We start from the raw sequence: 14,275 nt of genomic DNA on the forward strand, positions 1-14,275 counted from the left end.
GTTTGGATCAGATACTAGATCAATCTATTGAATAAAAAATTGAGAATTAAATTTTCAAGATACAGAAGCTTTGGATCTGTAACTTCCTTTTTTAAATGTCTTTCCTAATTTTTATTTATTGTTTTATTTGTATACCTCTTACAAGTTTATTTATTGCTTATTTTTTCCCTTGCAAATTAAAAATAGTGCCGTTTGGAGACATGTGGGCATACCATATCGTTAACATTTGGAAGGGGGAGACAAATTGTGGATTATCACTTAAACTTGATTAAAACACAATTGTAATGAAGTAAAGCAAAGAAATTGGAGAATCCGTTCTGTTCATCTACCTTACCTTTTGCATTGTACGATCAGTATCTGTATACACGGCTGCACCTCTAAATTAATTTTCGGGTCACCCCTTCACTTTAGGACCTTCCATATTCCCTACTTCCTCTGCGGCGCTTCAACCATCACATCCGGGTCCCCCAGCCCCTTATATTACTTGCCTGCGCAGTTGCCGTGGACCATTAGGATAGCTCACATCGCTGGGCAATGCTAACACAAGAGCAGAAAGCCAGGAGAGGGTAAGGAAGTTCCAAATTTAAGTACGAAAGTGAGTTTGAGTGACAGAAGAGACAACGCAAAGCTAAATCATTTCGTTTAATGAGAAATACCCGAATTTTGATTTTTCTCTCAGGATTTAATTGGAAAATTTTAAATGTACGAGTAAATTGTACATTGTGTATGTGTGTATATATATATATATATATATATATATATACAAATGTGTATATTTAATTAAATATTGTATATGTAATGTATGTAATGGGGATGTGTAAAGCCGTGTGTATGGGAAGGAGCTAGGGTTCCTTATGCTAAAAATAACCTTTATGTAGGGACCCTTAGAAAGTAAAGCCGGCAAAGAACCCGGATTTTGTTCTTGAGTACGGGGATGGGTTTAAAGTTTGTGGAGTCTGGGAAGGGAAAAAAGGTTGAAAACCTTTTTGTTGGAGTGAAAATCAGTCTTATTACTATTTTAACTCCTTACCCCTCCTGTGGTGGTTCACCTTTATTTTTTTTCCTTTGTTATATTTGGACAAGCAGTCTAGTCCTGGATTGATTGTTGGACGTATTGCCGGGAGCCATTTTGTTTCACTTACGCTTTTTTTTTCTTTTCCGGGACAACATAGAGTCACAATAGAAAAACAAAGGCAGGATATTCTGTCACTACAATTAAAAACTTGTCCTGTTACTCCAAGAGCAAAATCCTTACCTGCTTGTCTGAAATAACAAAACTTTAGGTATTTGTTATAATTTCTGTCAGTTACTTTAAACATTGTGGCCGAAGTTTACTTTTGCCTCATAAAGGCTACAATTTTCATTGCTTTTAGCAGTTAGCATTTTAAGTATGTAAACGTTTGGCAAACACAATTTTAAGCTGAGAGTATTACATATGTAATCATGATAAGGGGAAAAACTGGAAAATACGTAGCATTTTGTAAATGAATTTGTACATTTTGTAAAAATAATTGGGTTCAAAAAATGAATTTTTAAAATAACTTTTAACATATTTTTAGGTGAAAACCGACCGCTTTGAAAACTCAGATGACCATAAGTAATTCGTATTGCTTATTTTATATTGCTAAAACAATACATATGAAATGTTTTCACTTTGAAAATATAATTATGTGAGGAATGGATATGTTATTTAGCTTTACTCATTCCACTATAATATTGTGAACCATAAAGATGTATCATTTTTCAATGTAAATTTTTAAAAGTTACAACCTGAATATTCAACTCAAAAGGATTACAATAGTATTTTCCATTTCTTTTTTTTTTTGTGGTACTGGGGCTTGAACTCAGGGCCTTTACTGTTAGTCACTCCACCAGCCCTTTTTTGTGATGGATATTTTCCAGATAGGATCTCATGAACTATTTGCTTGGGCTGGCTTCAAATGACAATCCTCCTTATCTCTCCCTCCTGAGTACAGAATTACAGGTATGAGCCACAGGCACAGGGCCCATTTCATTTTACAACCGAGTTTTTTTTTAATCTGATACATATAGAAACCAGAACTTTGGCCTAATATGTCATTGCTACTTTTTGCCTTATGTATTAAAAGGTTTCAGTTTTTAGAAGTAAAAAACATTATCAGTCTATTTACAGTACTTTTCTTGAATTTTAAATGTAGTGTAAAAATTGGAACCATTTGGCCCACTTAACAGCAAAATGATGCAAGTTGTTCAGCCTGGAAAACTCTTCATAGGAGGCCTCAATGCAGAGACCAATGCAAAGTCTATTGAAGCAGTGTTTGGAAAATTTGGACACATACTAGAAGGTAATTGAAGTTAAGAATCAATCTATGTATCGTTCAAAGTAAATATAAACTATAAAAATGTCTTTTTATTGAAACTTTACATGACTAGGACTGTCATTTTCTGGGTTTAACATTTCCTTATTTTTACAAAAGCACTGATGCATGGGATGGGTAAAGTGTTGCCCTAAGCATCTCTTACTACTGAAGATAAAAACAATTAATATGCTGTGGGTGTTGGTGTGAAATGTGGTGAGAAAGGCTAACTGTGAAGTCTTTTACATATAATATTGAGAATACTAATATAATATGAAACAAAATTTTAGATTACATTTAAGATGATTTTTAAATGGTTGATGATAATGCTGTGTTTGTTGTATGAGAGCTTTGTGACAGATTGTTTAAGGACTGACAATTTTGTTGAATGGAAGTTTAACCTTTATGTTTACATAATTTAAAAGTTTACATGTATTACAGTTCTATTGATGAAGCATTGAGAAACGAAGAAGTCTAGAGGCTTTGCTTTTATTACTTTTGAAAGCCCTGCAGATGCTAAGGTAGGAATGGAAAGGTAGGAATCTTTTAATAATAATCTAGATCTGTTCAGCAAGTAACAGTATTTATAGATCTTTCCCATTTTTCTCCAGTGTTGCTTTTTCTTTTGGCAATAATGGGGATTGAACTAAGGGCCTTGTACTTTTTAAGTAGAGCTCTGCATCTTGAGCCCCTTTGTGAGCCCTTTTTGGTTGGTTATTTTTGAGATTAGTATTTCACTTTATGTCCAGACCAGCATGGACCATGATCCTCCTGTTAGTACTTGCACTTGTAGCTGGGATGACAGGCACCCACTACCACTGCACCCAGCCATTGGTTGAGATGTGGTCTTGTGGATTTTTACCCAGAATGGACTTAAACTGAGATCCTCCCAATCTCTGTATACCAAGAAGCAGGGATTCAGGTTTGAGACACCATGCCTGGCCATTTTTCTACAAATTTTAAGTTGGCAAAATGCCATATAACTACAATTATTTACCCATGGTTCTTTTTTGTTACATAATCACTCAAAAATTGTTGGAAGGAGATTGAAACACCATATTAATTAACGTACATTATACTTAATTTTGTTAGTATTCCAGTGTAAATGTGACTAGGTTGTTAGCCTCCAAAAAACTGCTAAACTTTAGAAGAAAACCCCACAAGAATAGTAGAAGAAATAGGATAGTGTTTGCAAAAAAACCCAAAAAGTGCTATTTCAGTTCATGGAAGTAGAAAGACATACAAGAAGGAACAGTTAATTCCTACTTTTACAGGAATAATAGTTTTGATTCAAATTCCAAAAGATATAATGCATTTTATGCTCACTCTATCATATATTTGTTCATTGTTGAATTACCTTCAGCAAGTTTAAACTTTCTTTATTGTGATCCATGGATGCTAATTGCCTTTATTTCTGAAATATAATGTTAAACTCTTGATACATGAGCACAGTATTTTCTTCGTGTTTTACTTTCATGTTAAAGTTTTAAAGAAACTTAACAGTGAGATTTGGCTCACAGTTTCCATTAGGTATAAACACATGAAGAATAATTATTAGTAATCCAATTTCCCTCTAAAGTCTTCAGTTGAACTGATGATTTAATCAGTGCTTAATCACTGAACACTTTTATTATATAGAAAGATCAAGAAATTTTAACTGACTCCTGAATACTGAACCGACATAGCCACTCCAAATCTTCAGAAAACATTTAGGCCAGAAATAGCAAATGAAGCTCCACGGCTGGCCTATATGGCAGTAGATATTGGGAGAATATAAATATTTACCTGCGGTCTTAGTGAGGATTTGGTATGTTTCAAAAGGAATAAGCCAACAGAGTGGAACAGTTACCTGAATTAGGTTTTAAAAATCACTTTGACCTCCAGAAAAAGAAATCAATAGAAATTTATCATGAGATGATTTAGGACATTGACATATTTCTCAGAAATAAAAACAGGAAATACTGTATTAAAGAAGTACTTTGATAATTACACATATGTAAAACAAAAGGTGAAATGAGTCAGGCAGAAAATTCTAAATGAGACCAAGTAAAGATCCTACTTAAAGAAGTAAAATTATTAGAACTAGAGTAGGTAGTGAATAGGAAATCATACTGGGGGACTTCTCCTCTCTTAAATTTTAACATACAAATAGTGAAACAGAATGAATAGCATGAGGAATAATTTTGTGTAACTGTCTAAAATTTTATGTATGTAGCAGGTATATAAAGATTAAGATTTATGTATTATAAAATATATCACAGTGAGGTTTTAATTTTACTTTTAAATGTGAGAGACATTTCAAGAAATGGTAGTAATGCACATTTTGGTGCACAGTGGATTGTGAAGCACGTATTCATTTAAGAGGAAAGTGTTTACTTTTGGAAAAACCTAAAACTTGAGTGTTGTTGCAATAAAAATAGGAATATATTGAAGAATTTAAGTTAAATTCGATGGTATTGATGATGTACTTGATCTTTTTAGTGTTTGGATGGGAAAACAAAGTAGAGCAAGCCAAGAAGAAACCATCTTTTGAAAGTCATGGTAGGCACAAACTGCCACCTCTTTCAAGAACTAAAGTCCCCCAAAGAAGTCTGAGGTGTGGAAGAGGAGGAAGTGGTACACCAAGAGGTCGTTCTTCACGTGAAGGGTGCTTGGGTAATATCTTAAGATTCAAGGATGCAAACATAGGATCAAAAACCAGTAAGTTCACATAGTTAGATTTATTTCTGTTTACTTCCCTATAAGAAAAGGTTAATTTTATTGATAATAAAAATTATTTTTAAGTGCTGGAATTACAAGAATGATTGGTTTCTCTTAAATATTTTTAAAATCCTAATCACCTTGCAACAAAATAGTGTAAACTAAATACTGTTGTTGCTAGTAATATTACTTGCCTTTACTCATTCAACAAGTTTTGTGTGGAATTCATTATTATTATTTATTTATTTTTTTTGGTACTGGCTTTTCACTCAGGGCCTTCATCTTGAGCCACTTCACCAGCTCTATTTTTGTGAAGGGTTTTTTCTAGATAGGGTCTCTTAGAACTATTTGTCCGGACTGGCTTCGATCCACGATCCTTCTGATCTCTGCCTCCTGAATAAATAGGATTACAGGTCTGAGCCACCGGTGCCATGCTGGAACTCATTTCTATTGCTCATACTTTTCAGTTTTTCACTTTGAGCCCAGAACTTCAAATGAGTTTCATCGTAAAATATTAACAGAAATTAAAAAGCACAGCAAAAATAAATAAAAGTCATTAACAATGCTCAAAGGTAAAGAAATAAATAATATTGTAGGGTGGCTCATGAAATACTTGTTTTTGGAAATGTGTGTGCAAACCTATTCCTATGTCATTTTGGTTACAATTTGTATATGAGCTTGAGGCTTGAAAATTTGCTTCCTGAGATTATCTAGAACTTCTCAAGAGTGTCTCTGATTCTGGAAGACAATTTAAAAAGTCACTATTTCATTAATACGCATCTTTGTTGTAAGAATGAGAAGGGTGAGTCAGTAAAAACTGGTGTTAATGTACTATTTTCAGAGATGCCATTCTGTACTGGATAGGAAAAGGAATACAGTTTTATTTTTTAGAAGAAACTGTTGAAAATTATTTGAAACTTTTACTTGTAACCACTGTTAAACATTATATCTAATTTTTAAGGGAATTTGTGTCAAATATTTAGCTGTTTTCATAATCAAATTTATAATTCAGTGGATGTAATTTTCTAAAGTAGAATTACAGAGTTGAAGACAATGAAAGTTGCCAATTAATATTCTGCCATATATGAGAATATAATCTTCCTAGGAAATTGGAATATAAATATGTTTCTAGTTATAAAAATTATTTTTCATTATTTAGCATATATTTCTTAAATGCTCTTAAAAGTTAACAGAACTTAAGTCAATTAGTATTATTGTATAAATTGTAAAAAGTGTAAGTCTGTTTTCACATTATACTGACAGTTCAGACTTCTAATGGAAATCTCCTTGAGTTTTGGATGATATTTGGGTGTAGGCTTGTGTATTTGGGGTTTTGTCAGTAGGATGTTTTAAAAAAAGATTGTTTGACACGACACTTACATAAAGAATGCTTAATTCTGTTTCTCCCAATACTTAACTGTTTTCACCTTACCTGGACTTTAACTATAATTAAATTACAAGGTTTAACTCCTACTTTACTCTCCAGTTCTCCCCACACCTCTTTCACACCAATACAAACTGAGTATTTTTGAGTACTTTTCTGAGTTTTACAAACTTACTTTTGAATTACACAAACATAAGTATTTGAATTTTATGATAAAACATACTTTTAAATCTGTCAGTTTTGACAAATACCTTATTCTTAGTACCAAAATATTTTAACAGCAATTTATAAGTATTAACTAAACATTGGCTATTAAAATATTGATACTACTTAACTAAGAATATTGTGTTTTCAATACAGATGATGGTGGATATACTCTTAATCTCAGAAGAAGAAGTCTGCTGTCTTTGAAACACTACATAAAGAAAAGCCGAAGCTGTGGGGGAGAGGCCCAGAGAGAGAATGGAAGGGAGATAGGTTGCTGTGAGGTGCTTAGAGTCCCCAGCAGACTTACTACAGACTTAGCAGGATAAATAAATAACTAAATAGATAGATAAATAGATAAGTGCCCCTGAACTGAGGAATGGATGGCGAAGGCTGGAATGTGACTGTGTTGCTAGGGAGAGGTGAGAAAGGGGAAACCGGAGCATGGGCAAGCAGGCTGCTGATTGGCTGGCGCCCGGAACGCGCAACAGGGCTAGAGCGTGGCAGGTAAGAGTTTCTTCAGTCAGTCGCTGGCCAGCCGGGGCAGCGACTGGGCCTGCTAAGAGTCGCTCTGCCTCGACTGAGGGTCCCAAGGCGGAGCGGTGGCTCTTTGGGCCCCGCCCCGCCCCGTCCCGTCCCCCGGGGTTCCTGCCCGGACCTCCCGGGTCCCGGCTGCTGCGGCCCCAGCGCGGTGCGGCCCCAGAGCCACCGGTGGTGGTTCCCAGCCTGGCTGTGAAGATGGCGGACCGCGCTGTCGCCAGCGCCAACGGCAGCTCATCCTTGCGGGGTACACAGGAACGAATGGGTAAGTGGGCCTGCGGCTCCCGAGGGGACTTGGGCCTTCGAGGGAGGCGGGGTTCCCACTGCCCCCGGGCCAGCTGGAGCAGCATGGCCGGCGTCAGAAAACTTTTCTCTGGAGTCGCCTTGGTCCTCCCTCATCCCGCGGGATTGTCCTGGGATGGGACAGTGGGGAGGTTGGGAGGGGGCGGGAGGGGAAACGGCCGGCCAGCGCTTCCAACGGCCAAACCGCCGATGCCGGTGGCCAAACTGTCCGTGCCAACGGCCAAACTGCCGATGCCAACGGGCGAACCCCCGCGGGCGGGGCTGGAACTCGGGGCCCCGCGTGTGGCCCCGAGTCACGCCAGCTGTTAAAGGGCAACGGACGTTCTGCTGCCCGGGATACCGCGCGCCAGGGCGGAGCTTCCAGGATTGGAAAGTTTGAGGTTTGCCCCAACCTGGGACGGGACGCTGCACCCTCCTTGTCAAGGTTCAGGGAGGATGGAGCAGGGGATGGGGATGCTTTGAAAGGTGACATGAAACTTGGCTCTGTGCTGATCTCCTGATTAGCATGCTGTAGCACTTGACTTCCCCCAAGATGTCACCTTCCTTGGGTCATCTTGCAGGCCCTAGGTTGAACTAAAGGAGAATCAGCACTTCAGAGTGCTTTCTCTTCCACACGTCTCATCGCCAGAGTACCCCCCAGCCCCCACCAAAAAATCTCGTTAATCGTATCAAAGTTTGCAGCCCTTCCTTTAGGAGATTGCGCTGGACACCTGGGCAAGGAAGTATTTCTTGCCCAAGTAAGGAAGATTGTAGCCTGCTTTGAAGACTCTCTCTCCCACCTATGCACTAGAATACATGATTTCTATTGACTTCTGTTGAAATCCTTAGGGACTTTTGCATGTGTAATTGGCAAGGTAGTTTAGATTCACTGAGATTGGGTGGCCATATGTTACTAAAAATAGGAATCAGTTCTCCAAAGAAGGTGTCAGAAGCAAACAAACGGTTCCATAGGGGAAAATCAGTACTCCTGCTTGTAGCTTATTCATCTAGAGAGATAGAGTTTGCAATAAATTGTTGTATTCTTTGTTAATACCTAAGACCTTCTGATCTTAGTTTATTTCAGTGATTGAAATTAACCTGTACTCTTGAATTTACAGCATTTCAAAATAAAAACATAAAAGCCATGCAAAACAAAAAAAGGCTTAACTCAAAACCCTCCTTTACATTCTTGCCTCTCCTTCTACATTCAGAATTGAAAATATCCCATGTTAGACTGGAACAGAACTCCATCTTGATTAAAACTGCCCTCATGGTCTCAGCATTTTCCTGAAGGGGTCAAGAAGACAACCTTTACTAGGTCAGTTTCATCTCCTGTGGAGATCCTGGCTGATGAGTTAAAACAGTGTCCATTTATATGCATATGCATTAATATATACATTAGATATATTCGTGATATAAATGTATGGATATGTTTAGTTATGTTTCCTGTGCACTGGTTGTAGCATACCAAAGAAATGTGCTGGTGGAGTGACTGAAGTGATAGAACACCTGCCTAGCAAGGGTGAGGCCCTGAGGCCCTGAGTTCGAACTCCAGTGCTGCCAAAAAAAAAAAAAAAAAGAAAAGAAAAGGAATTCCAAAGAAATAGGCTTCTTTCAACAAACACGTTTTTTCCTATTTTTATACAGAACTTTTTTTTCAGTACTGAGGCTTGAACTCAGGGCCTATACCTTGAGCCACTCCACCAGCCGTTTTTTGTGATAGATTTTTTTCAAGATAGGGTCTCACAAACTATTTCCCCGGGCTGATTTCGAACCATGATCCTCCTGATATCTGCCTCCTGAGTGGCTAGGATTGCAGGCGTGAACCACCAGTGCCTAGCCAGAATTGTTTTAAAATACACTTTGAGTATTTCAACCAGATGAGCATAAGAAAGTTTGCTATTGACTTGTCACCTTTCCCTTCTTGTTTTTCTAAATTCACACATGATTTCTCAGCCTAGAATAAATTATGTAAAAAATACTTTGTACACATTCAGGGAAAGCTACTGAGATTGACAGCCAGATTCTCATAGAGTTTAGAGCTGGAGAACCTGTAAGGTTAGAAAATCTTGAACAGCTTCTACAAGTGGAAGGTCTACTGTAATGGCCAGCTGAATATTCTTTCCAAGTTGCATGTCTACTGTAATGGACAGCTATATATATTCTTTCCAAGTGGTCACTCATTGTAGATAGCTGGAAGTGGTAGAAAATTGTCCCCAGTTTTTATTATCAATTCCAAAGACATGCTGAGAGGTCTTCTGGAAGTATCTGTCAGCCTTGTGACTTTGTTGTTATTTTAGACAAAATTCCATGAACTCACCTATTTTTGTGGTTTCCCGATTGCATATTTCTTTGTTTTCCTATTAGTTTCTTTCTTAATGCTTTACTATCTCAACTCAAGTTGCTTTTTATTGTACAACTAAGATGTGGTGCCACTACTTGCTACCTATGTGATCTGAGAAAGATAGGTTTAGCTTCAGTTTTCTCATTGCTTTAAAACCATTAGCAAGGCTATGCCTTTTCTTTTCTCTGTTTCTTCTTTTTGTGGTGCTGAGGATTGAACTGGGCCTTGGCTGGAGTATGCTAAGTGTGCACTTCCCCAACTGAGCTATATCCGCAGCCCTCCAAAAGTTCCATTCTGATGCACAGTGAAGATGGAAGGAGAACCAGTATTTGGACATGTGACCATTCTAGGTAGAAAAATGTCAAGCAAACAAATATAAACTATACCAAAGTGCTAACACACATCTCTTGTAAACAGGCAGAAAAATGATAAAGTTCAATAAAAGTGATGTGTAAGATTAGTAGAGCACATTTTAGGGAAATGTAAGAAAAACTACAGGATAATGCACATGAGAGTTCTTAACTCTTTAATTGAACTCCTTAATTCCATGTATGGCTGCATCTAAAATGCCTCACAATCCTGGGCATCTCTGGGAAGGGCCTGGAGAAGAACACTGAAAAATCTGTTTTATCCTTGTTTAAGAGCATAGGAGATACGCCCCTATGCTATTGCACACAAGTCTGGTTACCACATATTAAGAAAAACTAAATTAACGGTTATGATAGGTAGTTAAAATAATTAAGGAAATGTGTGCTTGTGCGGCAGAGAACTAATGAAGCCTGAGATGTTAGTGGCCACTGAGAAAAGCTATCTGGGACTTATAGGGATAGTTTGACTTCTTCCTTCCCTATTTTAATTCCTTTTATTTCTTGCTCTTGTCTTATTGATCTAGCTAGAAATTCCACAAAACTGTATTGAATTGGAGTGGAGACAGCAGACAGCCCTGTCTCTCAATTCTTTTTAAACATATTTTTATAGTTTTGTCATGTTGCTCTAAAACAGGATTACATATTAATTTCAAGTTATGCCTATGTTAAGGTAATTATAATATCTATACTCTTTTGAGGCCTGAGCTATATTTTAAGTATTGCCCTGACGGTGTGCTGGACATTATTTAACAACAAAATACTTTGATAGAAATGATCATTATCTTCTTCTTGCTGATTGCATAAATTTCAGTAGTTAGGGAATTTAACCATCTTTACATACTTAATAAATTTTGGACCTTAGAGTTGGGTGTGATATCTTATGCCTATAAGCAGTGCTACTCAGGAAGTGGGATCAGGAGGATCATGATCCAAGAGACATCATGTCAAAAACTGAAGTCCTCTTTGAAAAATAACTTCAAAAATGGCTGTGTTTGTCACTTGAGTTTTATAGTGCATGTCTAGCAAGTACAAGTCCCTGAGTTCAAACACCAGTGTTCTCCCCACTTTTGTGAAGCTACCAGTATTTTTGATGGAAGCCTGTTTCTCTATTGTGTTAATGACAATATTCATTATAATGTTTCATAGTCATTAATGCTTCTAATGAAGAGATAATCTATGATTAAATCTTGCTCAAAACAGTGAGGTTAGCCAGGCTCAGAAACCAAAAATCATATGTTCTCCCTCATATGCAGGCTTTAGATCTAGTGCAAATGCAGCAATGCGGTTGGACTTGGGTCACATGATAAGGGGAGAGCACACACAGGAGGTATGAGGACAGGTAAGAAACACAAAACATGATAGGATTTGATGTCCTCACTGCAGAGGAACTACTACAGAAATTTTAAAGCGACAGAAGTCAATATGAGAAGGGGATCAGGAACTAGAAAAAAGGACAGTTAGAGATGAACCAACTTAGAATGTAACACATTTGTACATGGAAGCAATGCTAGGAATCTCTCTGTATAGCTATCCTTATCTCAACTAGCAAAAACTCTTTGTCTTTCTTATCATTGCTTATGTTTTCTCTTCAACAAAATTAGAGATAAGGGCAGAAGAGTTTCTGCCTGGAAGTGTGGGGGCATGGGGGGGAGAGGGAAGGGGCAGAAGATATTGGGGAGAAATGACCCAAACAAGGTATGCACATATGAATAAATGAGAAATAAATAACAAAAATCTTGCTCAAAACACATCTCAGAAAATTATTACCGTATGTCTTCATAAAAGTTGGTTTTCTTTAGTAATGAATGTTATGAAAAGACACTTTTTAAAAAAAATTACAGCTCTCCTGTCAATACATTACTGGAAACTGTGGGCAAATTTCAGTTTTGTACATTATGTTCCTTTTGCCCAAAACGTGTGTAATAAAATAAAGGTGCCATATGAGTCACAAAAACTTTGTTGGTAGATAATATATTTAGATAATTCAAATAAGTGGTTGACACTAATATTATTTAGAAAGTAGTGGTATGTAAATATTTTTCTTTTAACCATCAAAATACATCCTCAATCCTACAATATATTAATTCCATGACTGTTTTTCCTATGATATCCTCTGACTGGCTCATGCAATTGTCAATTCATGATAACATACCATTCTATCATTTATAATATAGTTATTACCTTTTCAAAAATCATTAATAAAGGTAATTTCCTTCAAGGAATATTAACTAAAACAAGTCACAAATTTTACCTGTTCAAAATGAAAGAGAAGAGATGATATATACTTACAGAGCCTTACCCAAATTAATGTCTATCTTGTAAGAATGTGGCAAGTATGAGGATAAAATACTCAGAAAAATATTAAGAATTTTAACTGTCAATTTAAACACAATTTTCCATAAATTATATAAATATATAAAAATCTATTTTGGGTATGTGGTTTCACTGATGGATTATTCTCCTGAAGAAAGAATATTGCAAGGAAAGCTTAAGATATCAAAGAAGACATACTTGGTAATATATTGCTTATCATGGTCAGAATGTATAGGGTATAAAAAGAAGTATGGGAAACATAGATAGGGAGGATAGCGGTTTAAGGCCAGCCCTGTCAAAAACTTAGTAAGACCCCAATCTCACCAAGGAGCCAGGCAGGGTGTTGTGCCCGGGTGATCCTTGACATGTGGGAGACACAGGTAGGATGATCACAGGTGTTTTGCCTCTAGCAAAAAGCAAGACCCTGCCTGGAAAATAACTAGAAGCCAAAAATGGTTGGAGATGTGATTCAAGTGAGAGAGCCCCTTGTCTTGGAAGTTCACAGCTTTGAGTTCAACCTCTGTATTGCCAAAAAACAAAAAAAGGAGTGGAGAGTAATTTGTTAGAATATGATATTAGGCACTGAAAATGATGGTTTGTATCATAAAGGAACACTTTTCAAATAAGAAAAAGTAATGTGATAGATAATACAAAAATATTTATCATGAATGAAAATGTACTTTTTACCGAATAGAGTTTTATTTACTTAACGGTACAATTTTTTATACAAAAACTCAGGAGAATTTGTCTTCTATAACTCTGTTCTTATCAATTTTGAAAGTTTGGATCAGATACTAGATCAATCTATTGAATAAAAAATTGAGAATTAAATTTTCAAGATACAGAAGCTTTGGATCTGTAACTTCCTTTTTTAAATGTCTTTCCTAATTTTTATTTATTGTTTTATTTGTATACCTCTTACAAGTTTATTTATTGCTTATTTTTTCCCTTGCAAATTAAAAATAGTGCCGTTTGGAGACATGTGGGCATACCATATCGTTAACATTTGGAAGGGGGAGACAAATTGTGGATTATCACTTAAACTTGATTAAAACACAATTGTAATGAAGTAAAGCAAAGAAATTGGAGAATCCGTTCTGTTCATCTACCTTACCTTTTGCATTGTACGATCAGTATCTGTATACACGTCTGCACCTCTAAATTAATTTTCGGGTCACCCCTTCACTTTAGGACCTTCCATATTCCCTACTTCCTCTGCGGCTCTTCAACCATCACATCCGGGTCCCCCAGCCCCTTATATTACTTGCCTGCGCAGTTGCCGTGGACCATTAGGATAGCTCACATCGCTGGGCAATGCTAACACAAGAGCAGAAAGCCAGGAGAGGGTAAGGAAGTTCCAAATTTAAGTACGAAAGTGAGTTTGAGTGACAGAAGAGACAACGCAAAGCTAAATCATTTCGTTTAATGAGAAATACCCGAATTTTGATTTTTCTCTCAGGATTTAATTGGAAAATTTTAAATGTACGAGTAAATTGTACATTGTGTATGTGTGTATATATATATATATATATATATACAAATGTGTATATTTAATTAAATATTGTATATGTAATGTATGTAATGGGGATGTGTAAAGCCGTGTGTATGGGAAGGAGCTAGGGTTCCTTATGCTAAAAATACCCTTTATGTAGGGACCCTTAGAAAGTAAAGCCGGCAAAGAACCCGGATTTTGTTCTTGAGTACGGGGATGGGTTTAAAGTTTGTGGAGTCTGGGAAGGGAAAAAAGGTTGAAAACCTTTTTGTTGGAGTGAAAATCAGTCTTATTACTATTTTAACTCCTTAC

The sequence above is a fragment of the Castor canadensis genome, chromosome X (genome assembly GCF_047511655.1).
Source record: "Castor canadensis chromosome X, mCasCan1.hap1v2, whole genome shotgun sequence".
In the NCBI taxonomy this organism is placed as follows: domain Eukaryota; kingdom Metazoa; phylum Chordata; class Mammalia; order Rodentia; family Castoridae; genus Castor; species Castor canadensis.